Raw genomic sequence first — 17,370 nt, forward strand, 5'->3', positions numbered from 1 at the left:
ATCCCAGCAGCCGGCTCAAGGTTGACTCAACCTTCCATCCTTCCGAGGTCAGTAAAATGAGTACCTGGCTTGCTGGGGAGTAAAACGGTAATGACTGGGGAAGGCACTGGCAAGGCCACCCTGTATTGAGTCTGCCATGAAAACGCTGGAGGGCATCACCCCAAGGGTCAGACATGACTCGGTCCTTGCACAGGGGATACCTTTACCTTTACCTTTACGGCAGCTGGGACAGTGAAATTCCCAGTGCGTAAATGGTCAAAGAAAGGTCAACAGATTCATGTGGAGTCATAAAAGACTAAGGATTGCATTTAAAATCCTACACGATGAAAAAATAAGAGGAGGCATGGGAGTTCCAAATTTGAAACTATACCATCATTCCATGGCACTTACCTGGATAGCAGATTGGAGCCACTTCTAGGGGCTCCCAAAGAGGGTGCCCCATCCCACCATTATATCCAATTGACAGTACGTCCCAAAGCATATAATGGAGGGATGGGGGCATCCTCTTCAGGAGGTCCTAGGAATGGACCCCTTGGACCAATCATTCTGAAATTTGGAGGGGAGTCAGGGAAGAGCCTTTTGGAGCTACTCCCGGAGCAGAAGATCATGGAATACAGATTTCCAATGTATGTCAAATTCATGCTATTGTGGGTTTTTTTACCACTGAATATTCTGAAATGGTTGAAGGAATTTTTCTTTTATGCAACAGCAGCGGCCAGGCTACTAGGAGCTCAGAAGTGGAAACAACCGCTGCTGCCAGAAATAGAGACATGGACAAGCAAACTGGGGAAATTTGTATCAATGGCAAAGCTTTCAATTTTATTGCATAGAGAACTGTTGGAAAACTTTTCCGAATGCTGGAAGTGCTTCCTGGACTATAAAGAAAAAACAATCACTAAGTTTTGCGAATAATTTGTAAGATTGTTGGAAATTTTTTAGACTATGAGTCAAGCTAAGGGTAGAGAGGGCATGGCCAAAATGTCACCAAAAGAGGGCTACAAGAATTATGCCGAGGCCCCTCCATGCCCCAAGCCCCACCCTTTTCGGGCTCCACCCTCAAAACCTCCAGGTAGTTCCCAACCCAGAGCTGGCAACTCTACCTAAAGCACATTCTGTGAAGTTCAGACAAACTTGCCATAACTGCAGCCCTCATCTTGTTATTATTGTCCAGTTCTAATGAGATGACAGAGACCCTTCAATGACTTGGCTTTTTTCTCTACCATGACAATGCTTATTAATATCTCACAATATTTGAGATGCCATTGAAAATGTTCCAGCCTTTATGCCTTTGTTATATGTGAACAAATTGTTTTTAATTTCGAGAGAGAGAGGTGTGAGTGAGCACAATGTAGACATAGATAATGTAGATAATCTGCTTACTGTTTATTTCAGTATGAATAAGGCCAAGTGACCTGAATAAAATGCCTCCTGATGACAACCCTAAAACGCTGGGCGCGCCTGCTTGCCACTTTGAAGCATCACAACATCTGCTTGCACTTTAATGAATGTTTCAAAAAAGAAAAAAAAATCAGGGAGAATGCCAAGTAATTTTTTTTCAAAGCTGCATCTTGTGTTGACAAGAAGAAGAACAAATTGCATCGGGTCTTAATTATTCTTGCCCAAATCCTACAATGGAGTTTTCCAAACAATTTTCAAAGGCTCTTTGATCAGCTGAGTCGCCTGCTAACCCTGGCAATCACACTCCTTCCATCGTCCCCGACTGTGAAATGATATCATCAAAACCTACATGGCATGTTTGTTTTGCTTTAATGTTTCATCACCCTGCGCTGTTCTTTCATCTAGAAACGAGCTCTTGTCCTCCGATGCAAATGGAGCCGTCGACTCATTAGTCTGTCAAAATGTCTATAAATATTAAATTGTTTTGAGGAAGGGAAGCTTAATTTGTGGGATGGAAATATGCTATTGCTGCATTTTGCCATATGAACTGTGATATCTGCAATTATGTTCCAAACCCCCCCCCCATCTCTACCCCCAAGTACTTGTAGCATCCTGTCATACTGGTGATATGAAAATAGAAAGCTTCCCAGCTGGATGATACCAAAGACACAGCAAAAAAAAAGAAAGAAAAGAAAAAAGAAATGCATAAAATGAGATGCATGGCAAGTGAGAGTCAATTTCTCTCATTTGCAGCTCGCATCAGCAGAGACAGGGTGTCAAGCTGCATTAAGTGATGCCTTGACCTTTTATTTTATTCCTGATCTGCTTCCTCATTTTACTTACTTAATGGATCTCCATCAATTAAGTAGTGCAATAAGAGGAAAAATGTTGCTATTTTCCTCTTGTAGATGTCTTTTTAAATGTCTTTACAGTCACTGTAAAGTTGTACAATGTCATTGTACATATATAATGTTAAGGACAAGTCCTCCTGACAATTAAAAAAAATGATTTGGAGCCAACAGGTTTAGTGATAAGTTAAAACAACAGCCAGTCCATAGTCTCACACTTCTTCTCTGTTCCACTTAATATTTCTGGTAAGGGCTTGGAGGAGGAGCGTGTCTCATGGCTTAAGTGCCACTCAGCGTTTCACGCCCACTCAGGGTGGCTGTCCTGCCCCTGAGGGCCTCCCCCTCCAACCGGCTTGCCTATCTGTCCAGCAGCCAGCCAATCGCCTTCTGTACCCCACCCCTGACCACCCCTCCTCCTTCCACTTCTCTCTGAGGCTTGGAGGCTGCAGATCCCTGCCGTATGAAAGCTGCACCTGCCATTGAGTTCCATAACAGCTGCCTGCAGCCTTTCCAGGTCAAGGGGGGAGGGGGAGTCGATCCACAGAGTTCTTCCACTCTACCACCCCTAATATAGTGCTTGTTGCATTCCTGAATGCAATGGGCTTGGCCCCTAGTGTTCTCATAAGTGTGATATAACGCGGGTTAGTGACTTGAGTCACTAACTGATGAAACCCAGATTCAACTTCTCCCAAAGCCTTGTACCTCACTGCATGGCCCTTCATCCAGTAACATGTGCAGAATGCTCTAATACAAAGTAACAGGGTAAAGTAAATGAGATATTTTCTTGTAATCTGAAGACATCACAAAGCTCAGTACTGCTTATTAACTGTAGTACATGAGAGTAATACCTGATACCTTTAATTTCTTGTCTTTTCTGGTTGCATATTGTTCTGTAGTTTTAGAATGGATTTCTGTCTGGCCCAGCTTTCATAAATGCCCCATAACTGATTACAGATAATACGACTTTTGATATACTGCACATTAATTGTGTTTCATTTTGGATAGCACGTATTGTTTTGAACAGAAATAATGCTCTTTCTTATTTCAGTGGCTTCCCTAAATCCTTCAGAATAATCATGCTTATCACTAGAGCTTCATTTGCATTGTTTCAAACTTCATTGGGCTTATGCCAGTACAAATTCTGGAGCGGTAGTCAATAATTACCCAACGTGCCAAAAAACAAGGATCAGTATATATATACAATGCTGCCATCTGTCACAAATCCTAACATGGTATTGCGTGAGACACAGATGAGGAGAGCAGTCTGCCAGCAAGGACTGGACATGTCTTTTAGTCTAATTCCCTTCTTAATGTCAGTCAGTGTGGGATGTCTCATATATTCCAAAATAAGGTAGATCAAATATATTTTATTCTCAGCACTTGCTCAGCATTTATATAGCACTTGCCATGTTCAAATGTGTATTTTAACACGTGAACATGTCAACTTTAAAAATTCATTTTAAAATGTCCAAATTGTTTTCCTAGTGCAGGAATACATAAGGACATTTAGAGAATGATAAAAACAAATAACACTGTTTCCTGGGTAAGCATTTATCTGACTTCTGAGGAAGAGCAAAGCAAGACCTTCCAAACCAACAGGCGTTTATATTGTAATATCCTTGTTTTGTTCCATAACAGAAGGTAGCTAACATAGTATCCTAGGAAGCTAATGAACATTCTTGTACTTCAGTGTAAGCAAGATTGCTGTACCCCTTGCCTTCCCGGTATAGGCTCAGGTTACCACAGGGTCAAGAGGAGATACTGCAAATGTGCCAGCACTGGTACAATGCCCTCTCTGTGGCTTGCATTATCTAGTAGGAGCTGTGCAACTTTACCCTGCAGTAGCTTCTCGCTAGAGGGGAAATGACTGTTGCCAGAACAGACAGAAAGATTCTGTAAGGTGCAGCAGCTGAACAGCTGTGATGTCATTGTTTAGCACAATTCAAAGCTGGCACTGTAAATTTCCAGGAATGTAAACTGACATTAGGTTCAGTACAAGCTGCATGTAATTATGAAATTTTCCCATGTCTGCTTCTGCCTTGTGATGGTGTGCAATGTTCTTGTGACCTGCAAGAGGGAAATGCAAAAAGAGCCGGAAAAAACATTGGGCTCATTGGGCAAGACATACTTGTTGCCCCTATATCCTCAATGAGAGAAAACCAAAATCAGTATTAAAGATTCCTAAAACAGGTTCTGGCAGGCACCTCTGGAATTCTGATACAGGGTGATGGGCACAACCACAAAACTGCTGCTGCATCATCTGGGGGGGGGGGGAGACTAGTTCCTTTGATTTCCTCAAAGCTAAACATTTCTAGCATCCTCAAAGCACTGAGATAGTTTTGCATTTTTATGGAAGGAAAAATATCACTAGTCTTTTCTGGCTGTTTCTCCCTACAGTTTGCTCTTAGTTTCCCCCCCCCCCCCCTTTAGCTGTCTCTTATAAAGTACATATGGTAAGGAACGTGCCAAAATCTCTTGAGTGGGAAAGCAAAAGATGGACTCTCTGTTGTGATAAGCTATTTATGTTTCAAATGAAGCAAGATATTTGCAAATCTTGCCTCCCTGGGTTCTGTTTTGAACATAATTGTCCATTACAGTTTCTGTTCTGTTGCTGTCTGAAGTGAAGACAGTGGAATTCCACCACAGTCTACAATTGTTTCCCTAAACTAGCATTATTTACTGGATAGCTCTCAAGTGTGTTCGGGAATAATATGAACTTTATCATATTACCAAGAAGAGGAATTTTGAAGCCAACCTAAATAACCTTCCTGCTGGTACAGTGGAATTAATTCATTTGAAGTTCTGTCCCTGTTATGCCTGTAGGCTACATCCTCCTGCTGATTCCACAGTGGAAGGACACGCAAAGGGTAAACAATGGAAACTACTTGTTTGGGGTGATTTTCTTATTTTATGCCTTTCATTTATTGTCCGACAATAGTTGTCCATTGCCCTCTGTTGACCTGCCTCACTCCTGTGAGCACTGTGAGGCAAACGGGAGGGGAAACAGTGCTGCTGACATTCTGAGAACATGACAACATTCCTTGCCCCTCTGATGACCAAATGGTATTGAACTGACCATATCTCAGTGGTATTTACCATAAAGTTAGGAGAATTCTTAGAATGGAATGAATAATACCTACTGGTGGAGGTGCTAAGTGTTCTGTACATGTATACAGCTCACTAACAAACACCATATCCACACAGCAAGCTTCTATTTAGCACATTTACAGCACATGGGGATTTCATGTCTTCTTTTTTCTGCTTAAGTCCACATCAAGGTCTTCATGTACCAGCAGTGAGCAGTACATCAGAATGATTTCAGACACACCAGAGGAAGCCGGGGTTCCAGCTTGAGGCAGAATCAAAGTTTATGATACACAAACCGACAGCAGCTTTAGGCTCAGTGGGAATCTCTCTTGTTTTTATAGCAGCTCTGTGCTTGTTACACAATCAGTTTGTCTTTCATTCCCAGTGGAAGGCAAAACATCGTGTGGCTGATGGCTTCATCCCAGAGTTCTGCAAACCTTTTTGACGAGTGGCTCTTAAGAGGTTCAGGCTCTCTGTAAATTCAGTGACCTGCTTTATAGGAATGGAAACCAGCCATTGGTGCACCACCATAATCCATTTGGGTCCTGGTGCTGTTTCTTTCTAGACCCCTCATGAGTTTCCAGCAAGGAAGGGGTGCTTCTTCAAAAGAGTGAGGTTACCACTGCTTCCAACCTTTTCACCTTGTCAAGCTGCTGCTCTTAACCACAACACCAAGCCATCGATCAAAGAGACCAGGAAGCTCCTAGCTCCGAGCAATCAAAACTTGGCTTGGTTCATGTAGAAATCCCAGCAATGCTGTTTAAGGTTCAGGAGTTAAGGATATTGAGAAAAACCAACCTGCTTAGCCATCGTCCTGCTAGCTCTGAACCACCTACTCTGATATGCAGCTTCCCCCCCAGAGGATATCCTTTCTTAGCCTGCCAATGCAGTCCTTAAACTAGAGGTGTCCAGGACTGGTCTATGCAGTGCATAAGCTCTGGCCCACAGTTATGGATTTTATTATTATTATTATTATTATTATTATTATTATTATTATTATTATTATTATTATTATTATTATTATTATTATTATTATTTGTTTGTATAGTTCACAGGACCTGAATTTAAGACATTGGCTAGCTGGGGGCCCTTCAGGTTTTTTCATAAGAAACTTTCTGGAAGTGAGACTGCAGCAGCTGTGCTCTACAGAAGCAAAGGTGCTCATCATTGTGAAGTCTGATTGATGTTCAGCTAAACTTGGAGGCTACTGAGTGACAGAAAAGCATGGCTGGTTATATTATATTTGTTTATTTCAATTTATATCCCACCACTCTCCATGGACTCGTGGTGGGTCTCAAAACAGAAGCAAAACCTCAATAAAACCAATCAGGCCCCCTAATAACATAAAGCACAAGAAGCGGCATAATCCCATTCCATCCCTATCCACAATCAATCATCATAGGAAAGGAGTTTGCAAGATGGCATAGTGTTGGCCGGAGTAGGGGCCTCAGTTGTTCCTGGTCCAGGCCTTAACCAAACACCTGGCAGAAGAGCTCCATTTTGCAGGCTCTGCGGAACTGAGATATCTCCGTCAGGGCCCTCAGCTCTTCCAGGAGCTCATTCCACCAGGTTAGGGCCAGGACTGAAAAGGCCCTGGCCTGGGTTGAGGCCAGGCATGCTTCTCTGGAGCCAGGGACTAAAAGCAGATTAGCACCTGCAGAGTGGAAGGCCCTGCAGGGGGAGGCATAAGAAAACAAGCAGTCCCTCAGATAGGCAGGGCATCCTTGACCGCATCATTCTTGAACAGATGTTGGTTTAAATGTTTCAAAAGTTCAACACTTTTGATTAAAAATAAAAGGATCCAGTCCTCAAGAATGCAAATCTCTCTCTCTCTCTCTCTCTCTCTGTGTGTGTATGTATATATTGCACATGGTACAACAACAACATCCAGTTGCCCTGGATATGGTTTAATATAAGGAAACTGGTCACACTGGTATCCTTTATTTATTGTACTGGATTCCCCTTGTTCTTTTCCAGTCCTTTAAGCTTACTGCATCATTAAAAAAGAAAAAAGACTCTGACAACCATGTTCTGGTGCCAGGAGAATTTCCAGACCTTAATAGTACAAAGCACAAGTTCTGTTGAGCCTATCAAGTCTTACAGTTCTCAACACTGTTCAGGTTCAAATGCTGGTTCTGGATCTGCCTGTGATGAGCAATTTCATTAGATGCTAAAAGCTGTGGAAAGATTGCTGAAAGGGGAAATGTATCAAAGGCAACTGGGCAGAAAAAAAGAGGTCTCCAAAGAATACAGCAAGTGCTGAAAGAAATGGGGGACAAACTCAAAAAGATTCCCAGAGCAATTGGTTTCCTTTGGAACATTCTTCAATCAGTTTCTCACCACATCAGGTTTTTTCAAGCCATCAAGTGGAGGCCACATGGTTATACCTGGGATCCAAATTTGACAGGAGAACAATGCTTTCCAGACATGCTTTCAATAATAACTAGTTATGTAAGTTTAGCACTGAAATCCAGCTTAAGAAGTTTGAACAGTTTGATATTTTTCTCGCTCTTCTTTCTTAACAAATGGCTTCTGAGCGGCAGAGCATTTGCTGTTTCAGAGCCACCCCCTCCCCTTTTAAGGATATCCAACCTTTAGAGGATTTCTACCTAATGGCTAATCTAGCTGCTCCTTTAAAATGTCAGCGTCTACCAAATGGTGTATATCTCTGTGGGTGAGGAAGGAAGGTGAATCAATTGAAGAATTAATCACTTGAGATCTGCCTAGCAGGGACAATCCTGTCTCAGAAAGGAGAATATTCGAGAAGGACAGAAACTGTTCTTTTTTATATAGGGGTGGGGAGAGGGGAAGCAACCAGGTTGTGATGGAAAATGGCAAGTAAGGCAATGTGCAATCTATGAAGAAATGACTGAAATTCCTGGTTGTCGGTGAAGAAAGCAGGAAAAATACCAACCTCAACAATAATCAAGAGCAGATAAGAAAGAGCCCTTCCCAATTTATTCAGTTTTTACCACACTTCCATCAATCTACCTCTGTGGCTTGACTGTATACTCTTTTTCATTCTACTGTGGTTTGAGCAGCTGCCATAAATATTGTTTGCACAGTGAAAAATGAGAAGTCAGTAGTAATGCCTAGAGGTTTCTGGAAGCATGCTCAGGTTCAGTAAATGGGTGGGGGCTCGTTCCCATCTTCCACAAATGAAAAATATTGTAAAATTGTGGCCATAATATCTTGTATATCCTGTACATCAGGGGTAGTCAACCTGTGGTCCTCCAGATGTCCATGGACATCTGGAGGACCACAGGTTGACTACCCCTGCTGTACATGAACATATACAAAGTTGCATCATCATCATCATCGTCGTTAATAATAATAATAATAATAATAATAATAATAATAATAATAATAATAATAATAATAATAATAATAATAATAATAATAATAATTTTTCCACTTTCCATAGACTCATCATACTGAATCAGATGATTGGTCCCTCAAGGCCAATACTGTTTGCTTAGAACTGGCTCTCCTAGGTCTCACAAAGAAGTCTTTCACAGCACCTCCTGCCTTTTGAAGCTGGGGTCGCTGGGGAGTGAACGTGGGACCTTTTGTGTACAAAACAGAGGTTCTTCCACTGAGCCATAGCCCCTCTGCTGTGTTCAGACACACCACCAGTCACTTGGAAGCTGCTAGACTACTGTTGAGGTCTACCCAAGACTGGCACAGCCAGATAGGTGAGGTCAACAATATGGCAGAGGCCTGTGTAAGAGTCACTCAGCCAGTTGTCATTCCCCTATGTCTGCTAGCAGAATTGCAAACTCCAGGTTTAGAAATGTTTGGATATTTGGGGCAGAAGCTCAGAAATGTGGAGCTTGGGTAGGGAGATGAGCAGGGATGTGATGCCATATACTGCCTCCCACTGGCCCCCCAAGCCTCCCTCCGACATTACAGATCCACCCAAAACCACTGGGCCTCAGTACAAGTTAATCAATGTTCCTAGAATTCTATTGTTCTACAATGTTTATTACTATCACTATCTTGTTGTCATTGTCATTGCTGTTATCACATCACAATAAACTGAGTTAATTGCACTGTTCCCGTTTTATGTAAACCGCCCTGAGCCTTCGGGGAGGGCGGCATATAAATAAAATAAATAATTAAAGATCATCTATCCTTTGAAGCTGCTGTTTCACCCAGAGGAATTGATTGCTGTAGTGTGGAGATTAGTTGTCATTCCAGGAGAATGCCAGTTCCCCCCTGGAGGCTGGCATCCTTACTGCTAGATCTTCATGGACCTCCAAGCACCTTCCAAGAAGCAGGTGTCTTGTGTCTGAGTGTGCATTAGTGTGCAGTGTTTATTTCTAAAGAATCTCAATTTTCTTACCTCATCTGCATCATTCACTTTTACTTGGAAGTGAATTCTAATGAATGGAATGGGTCTTCAGCATGCCAGTCTCCAGGTAGGCAGAAAAGTGGTAGAATTATTGACTTGGGTGATAACTCAGAGAAGCCCAAGAAACTCTGTGGTCATACTGAAGCAAAGTTTTAAGTTGGTTACCAGGGGGAAAAGAATCTCAACTGTGAGGCTGTTTGGATAATTTACTAAATTGTCTAAAAATGTATGGAATATTTCTCAACTATATTTAAAGAGGAAATTGGCTAAAAGTTGTTCACATATTATTCCTGTGAAAATCTATTAATGTTTGAATGGTTTTGCTTCAGTATCATTTGAAGAGGTCATGTTCTCTTCTCTGGATGCATCTGGTTTGGCTTTTAAGGAACATGGGCAGCTTAAGGGACGTAGATAGCCGAGGGCATGCGCAAGAGCTGCGTGGTATCTGTGAATGCAGTTAATTAGACTAACATTTGCTGCAAGTGTTCAGTTTTCTGTAAAGCTGTCTAAAGGTTATGTCGCATTCAAGGAAAAGCTGGCCACTGGGGAATTCTCAAATGAAAGCCAGATATTTATTTGAATGCTAACAAGCTGGAGGGATGTGCAGGCTTTTTAAACCAGTATCAGGTCTATTGTGCCTGAAAATGTTTTGATATTTCTGGAAAATTCTGCATCTCAGTACTGGTATGGTACATAGATATGTGAGGTTTTTTTTTAAAAATCCTGCCCCCCCCCAGTTCCAAAGGACTTGAGAAGAAAAGTGCTGGTTTTAAAAAGCTAATCCAATCCTGGAGTGTCTTGGCTCCTCCTGCAGCTGGGATGGGTTCTTCTGGAGCATGGTTTAATCTGCATTGCAGGAGAAACTGGCTTCCGGATCTGCTGTGCCGTGGTTAGAAGATTGTTCCCTACGACACAGCAGGTTTTGTGGCTGGCATTTCCTGCTGCCCAGTTTAAACCAGGCTGAATGAGAAGCCAGCCCTGAGCCGAGGTGGCAGAACAATCTGCTCCCCCTGGGACAACTGATCCTTGGGATGTCTTCCGGAATCTCTTTAAAGTTTAAAGGGGCTGCAGTAGAAGCCCAAAAAACACCTGAGAGGCAAGAACAGTCTTTTGCTTTCCAATCTACTTGTCATTCCCGAATATATTCAGAATTTCTTGAGGATCTTTGGATACATTTGGGAAGTCAAAATATATCCCAAAAAACTGGTAATGGTATTTTTGGTGTATATTTTCTGCTCTGGTAGCTCTGAATGCATTCCCTACTCTAGAATATTAGTTGTTTTTTTGTATTAAATTCATTCAGGATCGGGATCAGGCACTTTCCGCCTTTTATGTGACCCTTTTGAGTGTGCTGCTTTGTCTGGAAAAAGCCAGAGTGAAGACAATTCATCACCTTGACCACCCAGTGGAACCTTATTAGGTTATAAAATCACCTCTGATTTGATTTGATTGCAGGCTACTATGTCAGAAGCATTTTAGTTTAGTCTCGGGTGATGCATACCTGCTTCATGCTGATGTTTGCTTTCATTTAGCTGGGTCGTAAATATAGTTTGAAATGAAATTGAGTAATGTTTCATTTTTAATAATGATGCATCAGCAAGGCTTCCACTTTAATGACAGAAATAGAGCACTGGAAGAATTTTAAATCTCCACAGCATTGAGAAATTGAACAGAACAGGAGTGGGTCTAAAGAAAGGTTTTTAGGCTACATTGAGGCACAGACATTAAATGGAAAGAAAAGATTGTGTGGTGGTCCCAGCCACGCTGAGGGTACCACCAAGGAAAATATTTCTGTACTAAGTGGACTGGCTTCAGGAGCCAATGATTTCCTGGCCTCTCTAGGAGTAAAAGAATAGTTTCTAGTGAAGTCGTCAGATAGGTACCTATGTTCAATACTGCAAAAAAGTGTAGCCACACCTTCCTACTCTGTTTTCCTTCCGTTCGATTGCAAAGGAAGCCCTGGCATGAGCATCAGACTCTATACAATCCAACATTTTTTCCTGCCTGATGTGTTTAAAACACATTTTAAACCCTTCATGCCAGGACTGGACTTCTATCTGTTTGAGGCCTACCTCAAAAATGAGCAGGTTATTTGGAACTCCAAAATTTGGGGTCAGTCTTGAATGGGAAGAATTTTGGAAGGTATGTGTCCGTTGCCAGCATGGTACAGCTTTAGTAACAGACCAGTGAACAATATTTAAGATGCCTCCCAGAATATGACCATAATTGTAACAAATTTTGGTGACAGCCTGGTCCAATTTGGGTACTTTCTGTTGTGAAGATGAAATCGGGTAGCATCACTAGCAATATCTCAAACATACAAGGTGAAATATGTCTCCTTGTACCAGTTAGCAAATAAGTAACACCATTGTGAGCTAGCTACTGTTACTGTACACATTGCAAAAACAAGTTCTATGTAAAGTCAACCATGAGTAATGAATCTGAAGGTTATAAAGACACAAGTAACAATTGATGGTGCTTTATTTTTCAAGATCTTCTTCAGTCTCTATAAATCTGATAGAAAGCCCTTCAGGAGAAAAAAGCTACCTGTAAAATAGAACTAGTTTAGAAGCATCCTTATATGAATAATTGACCCCTTGTGTGGTATTATCACAGGTTACTCTCCTCAACAAGCAATCTTAACCATCATCAACTCCCTTGAATCTTCTTTAGATATATTTTCATCTTGCTAGTCCTGATCCACAGCCGTCAGACATTTGTTTGGAAACAAAACTGCTTCCTCCACATCAGTCTAGAATATAAAACCAACACTTTCAAACACAATGGAAATCCATCACTTTTTAAGCTGTTGGATTTTAGCAGATGGTGTCTGAAAACATTTTAAAAGTGTTAGATACTATAAATGCTTCTTCCAAGTAGAAGGTGGATGAAAAAGCTCTAGGTCTGTTAAAAAGGACAGTTCTGTGTATTTCATAGTTTACATTCCTTTGAATACTGGTAGTGTGCAGGGTTAAATACACTACACATGCAACAACTTCAACAGACACACTTTTCTTTGGTGCAGGAAAATAAAAATCTCAGGGGATGGCTGTAACATAATAATGTGAATATTTCTGAAGTGACTCAATTGTTTATATTGGCTAAAAATAAAAATAGACCATTTATGTGAGTGTCAATACTAGGAGACTTCCCTTGTCATTTTGGTATATTTAAACAATATATTAATCCTAGAGACAAAGCCCGTTGCATTCAGGAATACAACGGATGCTAGATTGGGTGTGTGTGTGGAAGAACTCTGTGAATGGCTTCTTCTTTCCCCCAGGAACTGGAAAGGCTGCAGGTTGGAAGCTCTTGGGAAGGGAATTCACCAGTAGGGGCAGCTCTCACATGACAGGTATCATCACCTTAGAGGGAAATGAAAGAAGGAGGAGGTGGTCAGGGGGATGGAAGACGATTGGCTGGCTGATGGACAGAGTGGCAAGCTAGTTGAAGGAGGAGGCACTCAGGGGTGGGACAGCTGCCCTGAGTGGATGTTAAGGACTGAGTGGCACTTAAGCCATGAGACTAGCTCCTCCTCCAAGCCCTTACCAGAAATATTAAGTGGAACAGATAGAACATCAGACATTTCAGTAGAATTATTTTCGTGCTGCTCCCTTCAAATATTCTGTCACTATTCGATGGGTGATAGCATTATATTTGTTTTGGATGTGCTCTGTAAACGCCATTTGTGAGAAGGAATCAAAGTATTCATAAAATGGGAAATCTGTTATTGGATATTTTTTTACCTTAAGAAGCAGGAGGAGCCCAATCATAACCCCAGTTTGCTATTAACCTTGATAGAGGAAGAAGACAAACAAATTATGCCCTATATAGAGGCTAGCAGTAGTTTAGAGTACTCCATTTCTATTGGATAGACCATGTGGAAGGGAAGAGTTACCCCCCCCCCCCAGTACTACAGTCCCAATGCAAGATTGAAAAATACTTTATGAAATTATTTAGTCCCAGACCACTCATGTAGTATGACTCTTTATGACATTGATAAATGGCATTGTTCTGCATTTCTGGCTAGGTTTAGAAGAATTTTTGGCTTATTTTTCTAATACTTTCTCCCCCGTTTTTTAGTTTGCTTAGTGGACAATCTGAAGCAGACCTCAAGAAATTGCAGTTGATCAAGAAAAATGTCTGCCCACTGGGCAGGCACTAAATTAGTGCATGAATTATCATATGCAAATAAACAAGGATCCCTTTTTGTTCTTGGGCAGGTGGTGCAATGCTATTAAAATTAAAATGGATGAAGAAGCTCTAAGGTCAGAGTAAAAGTGTTAGAAATCAACATGATGCCCTGTTCAAATCTCAAGCTGTGTGGAAAGCTGTTAATACCTGCAGGCTGTACAGAGAGTTGTTTTTAACATGATGAAAGAAGTGTCTCCGAGGGAGAAGGAGACAGAGTGGTGACTCTTAATGATAAAAAAGAGAAATAATGTTCTCTTCGTATGAAGGGTAGCATTCTGCTGTTTGGAGCGAAGAAAAGGAAAGGCTCTAGTTTGGAGATGCTAAACCCTTTTTAAAACAGCATATATGGAAACAGAAAAGTTGCAAAGTCTGAGTCACTTAAAATACATCAACCACCAACCCTATAATTGTCCTGCTCATGTATACTAGCAGCAGCCATTCAGGTTATGAAATACAAGTCAATATGGAGAATTACCACCAAATTTCCCCTAGAGTGAAATTCTAAAGAGCGTTCAAAAGTTCTTGCATGGACAAAAATATAAGGTTGAGGCAAAAAGTATTTCAATAATATGAGCAAGAACCCTTAAGACAAGGGCCTTCTAAGCCCTTTGTGAAATTTCAAGCTAAATTTAGAGTTTCTGCATATGCAAAACTATAGAATTTGGGCAAATTCAAACACAATTTCAGACTGGCTATGGAGATTATGAAATCTATACTCCCACGTTTCTGTCCAGGTAGATCCATAAAGAAAGTGATAACAAATTATGTTATATGAACGTGATGTAGTCTAGCTAAAATCAACTCACAACAAAAACGCAGATAAGATTAAGACCCACAGATCACTACAATATCACACATTAAAGGGCCTCTGAAACAGGCATTTTAAAGCTTGCACCAGAAAGCCATCAGTGAAGAAAAAAGCCAAAGAGTTATATAGACTTGGATCCACTTCAGAGAAGACACTGTCCCATGTAAACAGGATAGTTGGATGGCACTTGCTGAAACTAAGCAGGTCTGGCTCTGATCATTGCACAAATAGGGGACCTCCCAGTTGCCCTATGAAGGTGACCTTGATTTCTATGATGGGTGACGCTTAAATGTATGTGTGCCTGCAGTACTGCAAATGGTGGAAGGCCATATTCCCTGAGATATCCTGGCCCTAGACCAGGGGAAGTCAAACTGCGGCCCTCCAGGTGTTCATGGACTACATGCTGGCAGGGGCTCCTGGGAATTGTAGTCCATGCACATCTGGAGGGCCGCAGTTTGACTACCCCTGCCCTAGACCATTTAGAACTTTGAAGGCTTTGCTGAATCCAGAAGGCAACAGGGGCTACTGCAGATGGTACAGATTTGGGAGGCATGTTGCAAGTGATTTGCCTCAATCATCAACCAGTTGCTGCATTTATTGGACTAACTATTATTGCCAATGCATTCGTCCCCTGCCAATTGACATCATTTGCAAAGTGTGGTTTCACGCAGCTGTTCAGGTGCAAACTGGAGAACTAGTCTTTGGCCCTTACAGAAACAAGCCACCAGGAAGCTGAGCTAAACAAGGATGGTTATGGTTTATTTTAATTGCCATTTGGGCCTGTAGAGTAAAATTTCTGTCACTAAAAATAATGCTGGTTTTTGTTATTTAAAAAATCAGAATCTGCTGATGGCCCCATCATTGCTTGTTATTCATTATTCAATTTATTCCCATTTTTTTGGCCCAAAGGAGCTCTGGCATACAAGATGAAAGATAACCAGGTGATTGTATTCATGATTCATTTCAGTCTTTGCTTTATGTACCATTTATGAAACATTTCCTTATAGAGCAGCTCTTAAAAATAAAAGGCAACAAGGGGACACCTGCCTTCAGCTTTTAGCCAGCTAGTGAAATTTAGCGTTCAAATGGAGATTAGAGAGAAAGGCACAATATAAAAAGGGATTTTCTCCTAACCAATACAATGTGGTCAAAAAAAGTCTTTTGACAGAGTTCATTATAGTTGATATTTTTCAGCCATCTCACATTGTACTGTAGCGGTAAACACTCCCTCCATGCACCTGACCTTTAAAAAAACTCATTAAATTTAATGATTTTAAAGAGAGTGTAATAAAAAAAGGAACTTGGCTCGCCAAACTCATTCAGTTTTCTAAAAAACATTGGCCAGAACACATAATGCAACCAAGGGAGACGACAGTGAACTTTCAAATATATCCTCCAAACTTGCTTCGCACAATCATTTGAAGAAGTCTTATGAAATGACGGGTGCCGTTTTGATTTGCTTTGGGCTTCCCCCCCCCCTTCCCTAAAGGGTAACCAAGTTTTCAGCCCCCTTAGAGTTACTCTTTGAAAGCTTTTGGCATTCTTTCAATGTTATCCTTTTATAGCTGACTGGCTGGTTGTGAAGGGTTGGATCACAGCAGCTGTCAGAAGGGTTCCCCTCTCTTGTAATTGCTGCACCAGTCAGATGCAATCTGGCAACATGAAGAAAAAAAAAATCCCATTCCGGCATCTTAAAAGCCTTGGGCATGCCCCCAAACACATCTAGCGTCCACTGCTATGTTATGTCTTCCCGACAATCTGCTGCTTTCTCTTCAGGAACTTTGTCAATAGCACAGTGGAGGCCACAGGGATAGTCATCTTATATGACTGCTGCGTTATGCAGAGTGCCTCACAAATTCACCAAAAGACCTCGGAAACTGCAACTGCCTCTCTGCAGCTTGCAACTATGGGAGCGAGCTGAAGTAAGTCTACTTGGAAGTAAGTCTAAATGTTTATTCATTTAGTCTTTGGGAAATGTTTTCAGGGATGCAGCCTATGTTGATTATATCTTGCTAGTGCTGGGAAAAAACTTTACTAGTTTTTAGTTTATTCTGGGTGCGATTAAAAGGGCTGGTGTTGACTTGTAAATCCTTAAATGATCTGAGACCTGTATATCTGAACAAGCATCTTCTCCAGTACAAACCTACTCACAATTTGAAATAATAATTTGAGGACCGGCTTTGGGTGGACTTCATTTTACACATTATGTGGGTAACAAGACACAGAACATTTTTTGTAATGGTACCCAAGTTGTGGCAAGTCCTCCTGGCACATGTTCATCTACTTCCAGGCATCATCAAGCAAAAACTTTTGTTTATCAAACTCTTGGTAATGGAAGGATCTTTGTTTCATCTGTTGTCATGTGTTACCTGTTTTTGAATGATTTGGATTGTTGATTTTTTTTAAGTTTAGTTCTGTTTTTGTTTTTTAAGTTATGAAGAGCATGAATTTCAGTTTCTGAATATCAATTTGGACCATTACTCTGTTTAATGTTCTAGCTGGTGGCAGCTCTCTTTTGAGAGGCAAAGTACTTCCTCAGTGCCTTGCCACCTGAAATCCTTTAACTAGCAATGCCTGGAATTGAACACCAGGTCTGCTCCTTACCAGTCATGAAACAAATGCAGTTTTCTTAAACAAAGAAAGAAGGGATGATTCACACATTTAGAAATAGCATGTGGCAT

At 41.2% G+C, this 17,370-nt stretch overlaps 1 protein-coding gene across 2 annotated transcripts in view; it reads left to right on the forward strand.

The window, feature by feature from the left end:
• Positions 1–16,416: 16,416 nt before the first annotated feature.
• The window catches only part of LRRC3B (leucine rich repeat containing 3B), a 117,229-nt gene continuing 116,275 nt past the window's right edge, over positions 16,417–17,370 (forward strand). The window contains exon 1 of one of the 2 annotated variants that reach the window (XM_077302561.1): positions 16,417–16,627. The gene's annotated coding sequence lies outside the window, so the exon portion shown is untranslated. The remainder of the gene's footprint in view (positions 16,628–17,370) is intronic. The other variant, XM_077302562.1, reaches the window with a different exon arrangement.

This window comes from Paroedura picta, chromosome 11 (genome assembly GCF_049243985.1).
Source record: "Paroedura picta isolate Pp20150507F chromosome 11, Ppicta_v3.0, whole genome shotgun sequence".
Taxonomy (NCBI): Eukaryota; Metazoa; Chordata; class Lepidosauria; order Squamata; family Gekkonidae; genus Paroedura; species Paroedura picta.